The following is a 15,511-nucleotide window of genomic DNA, read 5'->3' as shown; positions in this document are numbered from 1 at the left end:
AGAACTTTCACCTAAAATCAAGTAAAGATCATTGATGTCACAACTGTGTTGACATGTGAAAATGAAGTTAACATCTACTTTCATTTTAACAAGTGCTTTAAAATGAACTTGCACTATTTGATGTTTATAAATTAAATTAATCAATTAATTTCTCATTAACATCCACAGCTGTTCGATAATACAAACCTCCCAAACCAATGCAAACAATTAATCAAAATTAGCATGAATATGAAAATTAAAAAGGTGGTCGCCACTCCAGGCCAATATGGAACATTGATTCCGCCAACCATTTGCAGTGGTTTACTTGCCTGGAGAGCCATTTATTTGGATCTATAATGCTGCTGTCTTCTGAGACAGTTTGTTGGTCATCTAGCACAGTACTGTGTAGTACTGACCAGCTCTTTAAGGCCCAAGAGAGAAGTTGTTTCCTAATCTTGCTACCAAAGATACCTTTTGTATTCAAAGTATGTGTACTGTCACAGAACTATGGTCCTTTCTTAACAGGATATGTCACATTAGCATAAATCTGAATAAATAAATTCTGGCATACTTAGGACATCTCCCAAGTACTCCTGTGGATGAAAAATGCTCCTTTACATGATCAGACCAATTACATCTCTCAAGGTCTAAAGCAGCACTTTGAAATGGACCTGAACTACAGTGGTATTGCTATTGCATAAACTGGACGTAGCATAGTCATACCACCTTATGGCTGTCAGTTTAATTCTTTATGAGCAGACGTTTATGAACTTCAGGCCAAAGACATTCCCATATTTACTGCATTACAGTAATCGAAGAAGCAAGGCATAGAATCATAGAGCTGGAAGAGACCACAAGGGCCACCCAGTCCAACCCCTTTCCAGGCAGGAATATACCATCAAAGCACCCACAACAGATGGCCATCCAACCTCTGTTTAAAGGCCTCCACAGAAGGAGATTCTACCACTCTCCAAGGCAGCATGTTCCACTACTGAACATCTCTTACCATCAGAAAGTTCTTCCTAATATTTAGGTGGAATTTCTTTTCCTGTAGCTTGAATCCATTGCTCCATGTCTAGAGCAGCAGAAAAAAACCTTGCTCCTTCTTCCATATGATGTCTTTTTGAATATTTAAACAGGACCGACTCTTCTTCAGGTTCAACATACACAGCTCCATAAGCTGCTCTTCCTAGGGCATGATTTCCAAACCTTTTACAATTGTGGTCCTCTTCTTCTGGACACACTCCAGCTTGTCAATGCCCTTCTTGAATTGTGGTGCCCAGAACTGGACACAATATTCCAAGTGAGGGCTGACTATAGCAGAATAAATTGGTACTGTTACTTCCCTCGATCTAGACAGTATACTCTTACTTGATACAGCCTAGAATTGCATTGGCTTTCTTAGCTACCATATCATATTGCTGACTCATGTTCAGCCTGTGGTCCACCCAGACTCAAAGTGCCTGAGCAGATGGGCCATTTCCATGCTTTCCTGGCTCCAGTGCTCACCCAGGTTCATCTCTAGGTCAGCATGGGGATGGATGGGTGCTCACACTCCCATCCTCACATGGCGCTCCTTATCTTTTTTTAACACTTATCTTGTTTTATTGTTGTAATCCGCTTGGATTCCAAGTGATTAAGCGGAATATAAATTATTATTATTATCATCATCATCATCATCTTGCTGGCTGTTGATCCAACTGAGAAGCCCCCCCCCCCCAGTCACTGTGTCTGACACAGAAATGGTGCACCTGGACAATGGTGTACATGGTGTACATGGACCAAAGAAAGACAGAGAGGAGAAAACAAAGAACAGGCATTTTCTAGATTCCCTTCTCTCAATAATCACTTTACATAAGTCTTGATAGCTCTTTGATTGCAATAGAGTGTTTCCTGGAACTATTTGTCTGGTCACTGCTCATGGCCTGATCAAGCACCTTACTAGCCTCTTGTATTTCTTTTTCTCTCCCTTCTTCCTCCATGACCTTGACTTACAACTTTTTTTTTTTAAAAAAAATCTGAACTGCATCTTTATTTTCAATTACAGAATTGCATAATTTCGGAGTTTCAGAAACCCACTCTTAAGAATTCAGAACCCTAAGTATTATGTAGAAGATTCATGGTACTTATGGCAGAGAGAGGAATTGTTCTAAATCTCAGTGGAAGTTTCCAAAGTAAAAAGGAATGCTACCAGAAGCAAAACATTTAAATTAAACACCTATTTAAAAAAATACCTTTTCTGTAGATCTTTTCCTTCTTTATTTTCACACTGGACAAGGCAGCAGCAGCAGCTGGGATTGGTATTTATGGTCCCTCCTTAGGTGACTGAAGCTTTCCTCTTTCTCCAACAGTGCATGCCTTCATTTCTATATAAGCTCTACTTCTTAAACAAAGGAGGGTGGGTGCCTTTGACACCATTGTTTATTTTGCTGTTCATCCCTAAAACCTTTTACAAACACAAATCTGAACCTTACTAAGCCATAGAGAGCAGGAACATGGAGGATGGATCTATCCATGCAAAGGCCCAGACCTATTATTAGGCAGAATGATTTGGGCCGTTTTAAGGGTAACAAAAGGTTGGTTCAATCAAAAATCCACCAAACAGTGATACTTTTATTGGCCAACCAAAATGCACAATATATACATTGCAAGCTTTTGAAGCTTCACTGGTTTCTTCATCAGACAAGGTGTTACAAACCAAACAGGAGGAAAAAAAACTGAAGATGTTAGTCACAGGCCTGCATTTTGCTGTTTTTCTTCTTAGTTAAGATGGTATGGAGGGGTATATCTTGCAGGCTGGCGCCTCCTCCTTCTGGCCACGTGGCAACTGGGAGATTCTCAAAGTGCAGGAAATTTAACATCCATTTGTGTCGCAACAAAGACACTTCCTTATATCTCCATCCTTGCGAGGCCACAGGCCTCTTTGTTAGGCAGAGGACACTGGATTGCTCAACAAGCCTTCATCCTTTTGCATCAGGAAAACTTTAGGTGGTGTTGAAGTAAAACATGCCAATCCAGTCCAAACTTAAGAAGAAAAAATGTTTTACCTTTGTTGGAAGTTGAAACCTCAAATAGCAACATGTACATTTGTTTGTGCATTTTGGTTGGCCAATAAAGGTATCACTGTTTGGTGGGGTTGTTTTTTTTTATTGGTTTTGCTATATGGCCCACATGGCTACCCCTGGATGTTAAATGATTGGTTTTTAATATATTGGTCCTAATGCCCAGAAGAGAAAGAGATGTTCATGACACCCCTTAACTGACTCCAAATTATATGTTCTGAGAGATATCCACGATAAAAAATGTTTGTTTCATTTTAAAGCAGTGCTGGAGTTTCTAAACTGGAGTTCAACTATAATGGTGGGCAAGGTTAACACTTTTCATTATACTATTGTCCATATTAAAATCTCCCACAAAGCTCCTATTTTCTACTCAGACACAAAGCTTAAATTACTCGTAGTGCTTTCTGACCCTATTTATCAATGTCTAATTAGTATGAAAACATATTTCCAGGAGGAAAGATATACATTTATAATACAAAGAGGTCATTTTATAGAGAGATTGAATCAAACCATCATTTAAGGGTCATGTATGTTCTGGGAGAACATGGACAGAATTATTTTGTGAGGTACAAATATAATGTGTTGAAAATCTAGTTTTGGCTATCCTGGGCAAAATTTCTTTCTCAGTTTATGATGTCCTCCAGGAATAGGATAGCATGCAATCTTGCTGCTTGTGAATTTTCAGACTGCATCACCATGCTGTCTTTCCAGTTACAAAGCACTATAATTATTTCATGGGGAAGCGGAGTAGTGGATCCTTCCATTTTAGCTACCTTCTTCTCATTGAGGATCTTAACAAAGTCTTCTTTTGTTGATATTGAAGGTATCTATTTGCTAACATTCATAGTAACTAAAGTCATACAGAATGTGCAGAGATTTTCCATTGGTTTTGAAACTGTGGAAACACAGATTACCAGGGCATTATGATAAATGTGTTCTCACAGAGGTTGCAAACTCATGTCTGAGCTGTAGTGCTTCAGACTTCACATGATTTAATACTCCTCCGTACAGAGAAAGGAGAAGATCTTATACATGGAAAGCTATCATGTTAAAGAGAAGGCTAGGCTAGTTTGTTTGTTAGTTTGTTTCCTACATAGAGAGTGCTTTCTTGAATGAAATATATTAAATCACATGAGTTACTCACTTGCAGTGCAGACATATAATGTTTACCTGTGTAAGAAATAAGCCTAAAAGACAGAGGAAAAAGATCAGGTCAGTATTTACTCTTGCCTTCTGGAACACTTTTCCTTTCAGGATATTTAAGAGTGGTGAGAAGTGATAAGTTCAAGCTCCATTAAACACACAATTTCTTCTTTCTTACATCCCTTTGCTAAACCCACTTCTATTATGGTCATTAAATAGTCTTGGGTGGCATCTATTAAACACACAAATTCATTGCACCCTTTTCCCACCCATGGAGAAAAGGGGGATAAAACTAAAGTGATTGATCAATCAAATATATGTTTGAGCTGGCAAGTTTTGTTGTGAGTCAAATATTTATCAAGAAGGAGGAAGCAGATCCTTATTCTCTTCCTTTCTTTACACTCAAACATGATTTGTGTGCATGCGTACCTTCAAGTAACCTCCCACAAAATTTGAAAAATCCAAACCTTAAAACAACCACCATGCTTCTAAAGGATTTCAAGTGACCGATGGATTCAAATTATAGGGAAAGCGATTCCAGCACAACAAGAACTTCCTGACAGCAAGAGCTGTTCAACAACAGAACACACTCCTTCGCAGTGTGGTGGAATCTCCTTCTTTGGAGGTTATTAAACAGAGGCTGGATGGACATCTGTTGGGGTTGCTTTGATTGGGAGTTCCTGCATGGCAGAATGGGGTTGAACTGGATAGTCCTCAGGGTCTCTTCCAACTCTCTGATTCTTTGAGTGCAATTAAGACCTTGCACTTGAAATGGAAACAAACACAAGGGGGGAAAATTTGAAAAAAAAAGGAAAGTGCCAAGGTTGGATTAATGCTGAACATTAAAAAAATAATAATAATGACCAGAGATGAATTACAAGAATTCGCTTTAGACAATGAGATAATTTTGAAAAGTTAAATAGTTCCCATATCCTGAGTCAAATATTGATCAGAACAGAGACTGCAGTCAAGAAATCAGAAGGACTGGGAAGAGCAGCTATGAAAGAAATGAACAGGAACATAAAGTGTAAAAACATAACTCTGAACACTAAAGTGAGGGTATGTGTATGGATGAAAGAATGGAAGATCCCATGCCATATGGCTAGACTCTATCAGGGAAGACATGGGCCTGGGATGAATTCCACTGAGTTCCTGTACAGTAAAAAACAACAGCAACATGCTGCTCTGTTGCATGGCTCTGCCCCCTGCCCATGCTTTTCTAAACAGTTTCAGAAGATATGATCAAGAGAACCTTTCCTCTGTCAGATGTATGTAGGTTGACAGGAACACAGTGTCTGAGGCCAGTGAGCATGGCCCTGTTTTCTCTTCCCCTCCACAAGATTAATCAGAAAGGGCTATGCAGGAATTCTTTCGCAAGAAGGCTGCATCTGCTTCCATACAATCAGCCCTCCAGCTGAACGTATGGTGGGAAAGTCTTGGCTGAATGACGGATGCCTGTCTAGCTGGAGGATTATGCTGTTATGTTGTACAAGAATGGTAAACAACTGCTCTGGGTATTTGGCTCTCTCCCAATTCTCACTGCCACATGTTGACAATCATATCTGGTTGCACATATGGGCAGCATATCATCAGTTACACAAATACCTTTCTGTTGCAGCAATTAAATTACAAGGAGGAAAAGAAAACACCTTGCCAAATATTGTCACTTATGAACACAGATAGGAAATAGTATTTTCAAATGAAACTGCTATTTGGTCCCAGTAATCAGATGAATTGTGTTTGTTCCATGTTTTCTCCAAAAAGGACTCAGTGCATAATGGAGTGAAGCAGTAATGTTACTTGGTAGTGTGAGGGATGTGGACCACACCGGGTGGCACCCCAGAAAGGGGGTGACACCTGGTGGGGACCTCCAGGCTTGCCGCAGCAGAGGACGCCTCCTCATGAGGAGACTTCCATCATGGCAGCAAAGGAAAAGGCCAAGCGCTCCTCTCCTGGATTTACCATTACGGTGCAGGCCTCCTCATAAAGAGAATGTCACCACCACAGCAAAAGAGAGGGCCAAGTGTACCCTTTTGGCTGTCCCCCCAGCAGGGGTGACTTCAGGGGTGGGAACATCACTGGGATCAAGACCAAATATGCTACCAATTTTATTCATTTTATTTATTTTGGACCATTTCTTAGCTATGATATGCTCCCATAGTTATGCAGCAAGGGTTCCTCAGTCAACACCTCCTGGGACCAAGATGGCTTCTACCCACTGATGTTTCCAGTTCTTCAGAATTCCAAACTTTTACCTGAATTTGTTAGGTAGATATTCCAAATTTGGACAGATATGTTTTGAAAAAAAATAGAAAACCTTCCACCATGCCTATATTTGGCAGCACAAGGTAGAAGAAAGAACCCCTAACAGCCAAATTATTGTGATCTCCCTCACTTTTAAAAGGAAAAACACCCTTAGAAGTTTATCGCATGGGGGAAAAAAACGTTCCCCGATGCGTTCGAATGAGCATGAGTGCGGGCGCACACGGAGCGTGATGGGAACCCAATGGGTCCCAGAATGCTAGTTTACCGCACGGCGGAACGCCGCCGTCACCGCCGGGCGTTCCCATCGGGTTCCCGATGTGTTCCAGGAGGCGCCATTTCTGGGGACGCTTTTGAAACTGTCATGAAAATTGGGAAGAAAGGCCAGGGGAATGGGGAAAGGCAGGGCTGCTTAAAAATTTTTTTCCCTCTATTTTTTGTTCCAGCCTTGCACATATGTCAGCGAAGAAATACTGGGCCCGTCGTAGCTTTTCCCCAGTAAGTGGGAAAAGCTGCTTGAACGGTGATTTGAACAGGACAAATGGCCAGAAGCTACAAGTTAAGCATCTCTTTCTCTATCTACATTTCACTTTTAATTTTTTCAAAAAACATGATGTTGGGTTGTATAATGGTACCCCTGAGCATCATGTGTGATTTGGCCCTAAAAATGCTTTCTGTAAGCAGCTATTAGAGCTGAAGAGAACTAGGGTGTTGCAACTGCTAGTGTGCTGAGTTCAAACTTTGGATGTGGCAGGAAATCCATGATCACATCTCAACTTGGCTCTGGAGGTCACTGATGTCTGGGCAATTTTTCAGTAGAGCAGATCTGGGTCAGGGAGGATGTATACTAGGAATAACTTTAGATTTAATTGGGGGAAGATATCAGATTCAGCTATCAGGCATGCATTCTTTATCAGGTAAATTCTAGTTTTCTGTTCATACATTAGCTTAGGTCTACAATACGTCCTCAATAAAGGCCAGGCAATTGTTAAGTTTCACCATTTAGGAAAATCAAACTAATAATGATCAAATCAGTGCCAGGAAGAAACATTTTAACAATCTGAATAAAGCAACCAGCAAGCTGACAGCCAGTCAGCAATTCCTTCAGGCACTCCTCCAGCTCAGAGCTCTTTCTCTCTCTTTCTCTCTGTTGCTAGGTTATTTGTCAACAGAACAGAAGGTATTGTGGTTCTTGGGAAATTAAATTGTAATATTAATAATTATCTTGTGAAGAAACCGTGTTGCTATCTTCCACAGGTGAGTTAGAGATCGGTGAATTTTGTTTGATATAGGATCTTTCAAATTCCAGCTATGCAGAAGAAGTGACTAAAAATCTGCAAGTCAGTAACTGGGTTATTGAATGCTTTTCGCTCACAAATATATATTTTTGCATTAGAATCATAGAATCATAGAATCGTAGAGTTGGAAGAGACCACTAGGGCCATCCAGTCCAACCCCCTGCCATGCAGGAAATCCAAATCAAAATTAACTGTCATAGATGTTGAAAACAATCAGAGTTGGGCTGTTTGCACAGCACTGGGCTGAGCAAGCAATAACTGAAAAATGTCATGATGTTTCCAGTATTGTTTCAGCCAGAAATAAATGGGAATCTTGGGCAGTCATCTAGGTGGAAAATATTATATAGCTCCATTACTTAATGGTGTTATTTGTTGATTATTCTTTTCCTGCCTTTCCTTCAATATTTTCACATGCCCTGGTTATTTTTCATTTTGATAGCCAACCTGCAAAGCAGATTAGGATGTAAGGGATTCACTAAAGTAAGGCCACCCACTGGGCTTTGTAGCAGAGCAGAGATTTGAATCTAATTCACTCCAATCTCCAGGCACTCCAGTATCCAATGCTAAACAATTGCAGCTAATGTGAAGAATATGGAATCAGCTGCAGGAAGCTTCTTCCTACATAGTTCCTGTTCTTTAGAACACTAACTATACCTGTACTTGTAACCAATGTTCTCTAACAAGTTTATCACACTAGTGAGATCTCGTGGGAAAACGGGAGTTAAACATGATCTAACGCGAAGATAACCTGGAAATGCCCAAAGTTTATCACATGATGTTGCAGTTAACGTGAAATAATGCAAAGTTAATCCACAGTTAAAGCGAAGGAAACCAGTGTCTTTTTAAATTCGGAAGAAACAAACTTTTAAAAGCTACTGGTTTTCTCCGCTTTAACTGCAGATTAACTTCACGTTATTTCGTTTTAGCAGCAATTAGTGTGATAAACTTTCCGAATGTGCAAGTTCTGTTTAAATTCAAATTTAACATATCTCTCATTTAACTCCCATTTTCTTGCAGGATTTCACTAGTGTGATAAAGCTGTAAGTATGCATGGCATCACAAGTGCCACTGATAAAGATCTGTATCGCACTACACTGTTACAGTGTGATATTCTACTTTAACTGCCAGGACAACATTGTGTGTAATTCTGGTTGTTGCAGTTTTGGAATGTCCCAAGAGCTCTCTGGCTGAGAATTGTAAATGCCCATCCCTAAACTGCTAAACCCAGGATTCCATAGGATGTCTCCATTGCAGTTAAAGTGGAATATAGCGCTATAACACTGTAGTGCTGAAAGACTATGTAAAGTGTATTCCTCCAAGGAACCAACCCCCCCCCCCCCCAAAAAAAACCCTCTGCAAATCCAACGCCCTCCTGTTTGTCTTAGTTTTCTGAAGTCTAACATTTCAAACTAGAGCAAGATGGCACAGTTTTAAAATGTATTTGACTGTGTCACTCTTTGTAGGTAGAACAGATTTTAACCCAAAGGGTACAGAGTAATTTGTAATCCCTACTTGTGAAATAGCCCATTTTGTGCAGGTGGACTTTGTTTGGGCTGCGCTATAAGTCTATATAAAGCAAGGATGGGTGATCATGACAGGTCTAGGGGGCAATTCCTGTTCCTGTGTCCCTCTGGGGCCATGTGGACTACTTCCAAAAGATCAAAACCCAAATAAACTGAACCTCCTGAAGTGGCCAGAGGTCTAATTCAGGTTTAGAGAAACATGATTTTGTTTGTGTGTGTGTTAAATGAAACTGTGAAAGCTCCACCGTATTACTTCTTTCAAATGTGAACTATTTAAAAGGTTGTACATTCCCTGGTGGTGATAATTAAATGCTTTAAATCAGTCAGTCAGTTATGTGGGAGTTCCCATTACCAAAGTCTTTTGGAGCACCAATTCCTCCCCTTTCTTGGCCAGGAGAAGGGTAACCCTGCAATACTGGAGGGTTTGAGAGCCACATAAAAAAATGTCCTTATGGCTCCATCTGTATAGCACATAGCTAAGCAGTGGTACAAAGAAGCAGCAGCATTTCAGTAAGGAGGAGCAAAGAGATCCAGAGAGTGTCAAAATATTTGTCATGGGGCATTCCAAAGCCTGGGGACAGCCACTGAGAAGGTCCTCTCTTGTGTTCCCATCAGATGTACCTATCAGGGAGGTGGGACAGTGAGAATGGCCTCCCTAGTATTAAAGCACGGGCTGGTTTGTCAGGGAGAAATATGGTCCTTCGAATAACCTGGATCTGAGCCAGGTTATCCACCTCAGAATAAAAGTCCTGAGATATTCAAGTTGCATCCTGACTGCTGTTTGGGGGTGTACTTGGGCTCCTGTTTTTGCTTAACAACACATCCCCTGGCTGTCAGCCAACCTGCCATACAGAGCTGCCATAAAGGTCAAATTGAAAAGAATAAGCACCTTGTACACCACCTTGATGTTGTCAGCGCAAGGATGGAGAAAAGTGAAGAAATAACTTCTAAAAAATTAATCTCATTATTAGTTCTAAAGAAAAGTTGTCAGTAGAGGGCAAGCAGCCCCCCTTTTAAAAGGAAGGCAATTTGTGCCTTTAGCTGCCCACCTAACATATAAGCCTTTTTAACTGCTTATAACCATAATCCCTCTTTGTAGATCCAATTATCTGCCCAGAGATATAGTTGTTTCTGACGTATAGCCACACGGGGCCTGCAAATGGTTAGTTATTTAATTTGTCTTCGTCACATTTTTACTACCAGGGATGAGGAGATATGTTTATTGGATTTTCTGCCTCATGTGGCAAAATAAGTCAGCTAGTTTTGAGCAGTATCCATGTTGACTTGTGTGTGTTTGTGTCTATGGTGCCATTAGCTACTCCACTTCAGGCAGCAAAATGTCTTGGACAGATTCTGCTAAAAATAAATACTCACCCTCATTACGGTTACATACAGTTGCATTTGTTTTCAGGGAATGAAACCATTATTTTTTGCCCAACAGAGAGCTATGTTGACTTGCTTTTCTTTTATTATCACAGCTGGTTTGCTTCCTGCATTTTAGAAACAGCATAAGGATGGGAGAATACTGGAAAAGAAATCACAGCACTTGCTCTGATCCCAAACTTCTGTGCATACAAGTGCCTTCATCTGCTCAGGACTCCCCTTTAATGAAGGTATTGAGGTTCATTTTTTATGGGTAGTGCCAATCTCTGTATTCAGTTATCTGTTCAACTGATACCCTGCCTTTCCTTTAATGAACTCAGTGTGGCATATATGGCTCTCATCCTCCTTGCTCTCTTTTAGCACTGCATCTCAGGGATAGAGCACATCCTGTGGGAGAGGCGGGATACAAATAAATTATTATTATTATTATTTGTGCCAAAGGTCTCACATTCAATCTCTGCTGTCTTCAGATAGGGTGCTTGAAACCCTGGAAAGCAGCTGCCAATCTGGTGGACCAGTGCTATTTAAACTGGTAGTCTATGGGCCAGTGCAAGTTACCAAGCCACCAGCTGCCAGTCCCTGGTGACTTTCCAGAAAGGAAAGAAATAATTTTTACCAATTTTGACAAACATAGGAAACTGGTTTACGGCACACTGGAAAAAGTAGCTGCCAATTTCCCCATCAGATAGTTTGGGAAGTAGGTTTATTTTCAGAAAACAATGAAAAACAGAATATATTGCATTAAAAGAACAACAATAAGAACACCTAAGGATGATGAGGATGATAAAAAAAACTACCAATCTGACTAGCATGAAAGCAGTGGCAAAATAAAAAATGAAATGTTACAGAGATGAGTAAATACAAATAAACCAATAAACACAATTGATATATCAAGCAAAGGGAAAACTATATAAAGCCCTATTAAGTGAATGCAAAGATGCCTATAATGTCTCCTGGTTTTACACTGATAGAACATCAGCTGGCAGCCACAGACCAAGAAAATTTTCTCTATAAATCAGACTTTAAAGCCCAGCCAGCATGGTATAGTGCTTAAGTAGGATTCTGTGAGACTATGGTTTGAATCCCTACCTGGCCATAGAAATCTACTGGGTGACTTTGAGCAAGTCACAGTCTCTCAGCTAGAGAGTAGTGGCAATTGCAATTGCAAACCCCCACTGAAGAAAAGTCTTGCCAAATAAACCCCATGATTTGGTCACCTTAGAGTTTCCCTAAATTGCAAATGACTTGAAAACACACAGCAACAAATATCCTATGGAGCAGTGATTCCCAAATTTTGGACCTCCAAAAAGTTTTGCACTTCCAGGAGTTTTGCACTTTGGCCAACAGGAATTCTGGGAGCTGAAGTCCAAAACAACTGGAGGACCAAAGTTTGACAAGGCTCAAGATGGCTGGTTGTTATAAAAGGCACACTGAGAGATGGACTTTCAGGTTGTGGGAAAATTTATGAACCACCTGCTTGGCAAGAAGAGCAAATAAAGTGTTATCACTCACCATCAGTCATAATCATCACCTCAATGGAAGAATCAACAGAACTGGAAACGATACCTGGATTACTTTATTTGTTTTTATTTGAAGATTCATCCTGGTTGCCAGCTGGAGCTCTTGGGGCACTGTGCAGTTAAAAATAAGTTGTCAGCAGAGTGCTAACTTGTCTATCAAAACACAATAAAACAAGCCATCAAACAAGTTTGCCCCATTGCTCCCTGTGAATCTCACCCATGCTGCTGCTCAACTGGAAAGTACTCAGATTTCCCAAATAAGTAAATGGAAACTTTCCTGGTGAATAATAATAATAATAATAATAATAATAATAATAATAATAGCAGCCTCTCCTGCAGATCGAGGCTGGTTACAACAAACAAAATAACAATAAAATACAATCTACAATTAAAATTCACATTTCTAATTAATCCCCTACCCCACCCCCTTCCCAATCATAAAAAGTAATAAACTTAAAACACTAACAATATAAAATAAACAACAATATAAAACACTAATTACAAGTCACAATTGCTCTTGCTGCATCATAGTCCATCTGCAAGAGTTTTTCAGGCCAGTGCTCATGCCAGTCCCTCTACTCAATGAACCTTTCCCAGTTGAAGAACAATTTGAGGAGAGGACTACAAACAAACAAACCACAAACAAACAAACGAAAACTTTGTTCAACCTGCTTCTTCCAAGCCAACATATTTGCTTATTCTTGCATATGTATTGATTAAAGTGGGAACAAAGGCAGTCCAATGTGACCCTAAATTTAAACATTTTCGTTTTGGTTAGTTTTGTTGTGTGGGTGGCTGACGTGGGATGTTTGCCTCTTTGCCATCTATAACTAGTTCAGGCCTTGTTCTGACAGGACTTGAAGAGAGGACAGAAAGGCTACTTTTACAGCATTATGAGAATATATGACAGCAAAGCGCCGAGGGAAATGTTGTACCGTCGCTATGCGATCAATCTCCAGTGCCAGAACGTGCTGGGTGAGTGTCAGCCAATGCAGCTTCTTGCATCAGCAGCCCAGAGAAATTGGAGAGCAATGGAGAAAAGCCAGGGACTTGAGGGGATTATGAGGCGAGGTTTATGGGCCATGAAGGTACATCAGACACACAGCCGGAGCACAGGGTGGTTTATAGACAGAGTTCACACAGCCTTCAGCCAAGAAGCTTTGCCATTCTCAGCAGGGGCAATGGGAACAACAGGCAGTGAAATGATGTGGGTCTGCAGTTATTTATGCTACATCCATCTACTGTGCAGTTTGTCTTTAGATCCTACCCACAGAAATGATACAAACACGCACACAGACAGCCGAAAGATAAATGCTTTAGAATAAATGTTTCATTCTCACAGCTGCCTCTGAAAGAAAAAGAAAAACACTCATCATATTTCTCCTAAATACATGGAACACAGGGGCTTTCCTCCACATATAGCCAATCTCTAGATGTTACAGTTTGAAACATGAACTTTCTTCAGTATAGGAGAGCTGTTATGGAAGAAATATCCAGGGTTAGCCTTGTGATGAAGATCACTATGGTGAGCAGTGCCTTTGGCACTCCAAACAGTTTTGCAGTATTCCCAAATGTTATTTATTGAACACCCACCATTTTGTCCCCCCCTCAAAGGTTCTGCAAAGCAGCTCGTAGTACAAACAGCATCATTTATATAATGCTTCGTACTGAACCAACAGTGTCTAAACGGTTTACAACTGTAAGCTCATTGTTCCCAACAAGCTGGGTAGTCATTTTAGTGATCTTGGAAGGATGCAAGCCTGAGTCACGCTTGAGCCCCCTTAGCTGGGATTGAACTTGCAACCTTATAGTTTTGAGTGAGTGGCTGCAGTACAGGCATTTAACCACTGCACCACCAGTATTAAAATATGGAATCATAAAACTAAATCTTAATTTAAAATAATATAAAAAATCATTATTTAAGAACACATAATGGGAGATAGAGCCAGTATGAAAGCAGTTAAATACCCTTCAGCTATAGACCAGTTTACACACCAAAGACCTGCCTGAAGGAAGAAAACAGTATTTTTCTATCAGAATAACAGAACCAAGTTAGCCTCCCCCAGGAGTAGCTACCTAGAAGGCCCTTGCCTGCTAATTTTGTTTATAATTTTTATAGTGGGAAATTGTAGAGCTTATAATGCCTGGTTATGTTGGCTTAAAGTGTTGTGCTGTTTTACATCAACAACAAGACATCAAACTAGAAGCTGAAAAAGAAAATTCTTTAGCATTCCCAGTTCTCAGGGCCTGGACTTCCTTCTCTAGTCCACAGGGCAGTGGCAGGGATCTCAGGACAAGAGAAGTGCCTTAAACAGTGTGCATACATTTTGTCCTGTGTGTTAGACCTGGTACTTCTTCCATTTTATTTGCATGGCATACCCTTTTGTTGATGCTTAATGTATCTTGTTTAATGGCATGACACAGTTGATCCTTAGAAATTCAACAAGGCCCCCCTCCTGTGACACAACAAGGGAGCATCCCTAGGTCTTGCATTGTGGCCCTGAAATGTCGGGGCCTGGGATAATTCTAATTTAAAGCAAGTTAATGGAAGTTTATTTTGTAGCAAACAGGATAGTGCTGGTGCTGGTGGGGAATAAAGACTTATCCGAGATGTACTTTGGTCTACTTCTAGCCACTGAATGGCTGTGAGAGTGTCTTCATATGCTGACTGGCTGCTTTTGTACACTCCATAAAGGAGAAACAAGGGTGACTGCTGCTGCTTCTTCACTGACAGCCAAGCAGTAGATGGGAAGGGACAAAGCTGCTTCTGGGAACCTCTGACTTCCCTTGCATACCCAGGAGAAAGGTGTTGTATAAGAAGGAACTGGATGCCTCCTTGTGCGACACCTAAAAAGGACTGATGCTGGTGTAACTGAGGGTTAAGCCAGTGTAAGTAACCAACAGTCATTTTTTTTTTAAAGCTAACCTACCAAACTCATTTGGGCTCCCCTTATATCCTTATGCGCAGGGCAGCTGCCCAGCTTGCTCATATTTTTTAGCCTAGTATTGGAAATACTTTGAAATGGATGAGAATTAAAGAGATACAGTGATGGGTGTTGTAATCTAGAATAAATGTGTTTCTCCCAGACTTTTTATAAGCAAATTGGTGTGTTAGCACCTTGATACAGCTATCCAGAATGTGTCTGGTTGCATGCAAAAGGCCCCAGGTTCAGCCTCTGGGCAGGGAAAAGGAAGGGGAAGATTCTTGTTTGAAACCCTGGATAGTCACTGCCAGACAATGTTGGCAAGCTGTCCCCACGTCTTCCTCTTCATGGGGCAAATGACTATGCTGGCAGAAGAGGATGGAGGCTTCAGTCCAACACATCTGGACAGTGCTGGAT

The sequence above is a fragment of the Sceloporus occidentalis genome, unplaced genomic scaffold (assembly GCF_023333645.1).
Source record: "Sceloporus occidentalis isolate IW3139 unplaced genomic scaffold, rSceOcc1.0.p SCAF_2, whole genome shotgun sequence".
Classification (NCBI taxonomy): domain Eukaryota; kingdom Metazoa; phylum Chordata; class Lepidosauria; order Squamata; family Phrynosomatidae; genus Sceloporus; species Sceloporus occidentalis.
Note: the sequence above shows the minus strand (reverse complement) of the source record.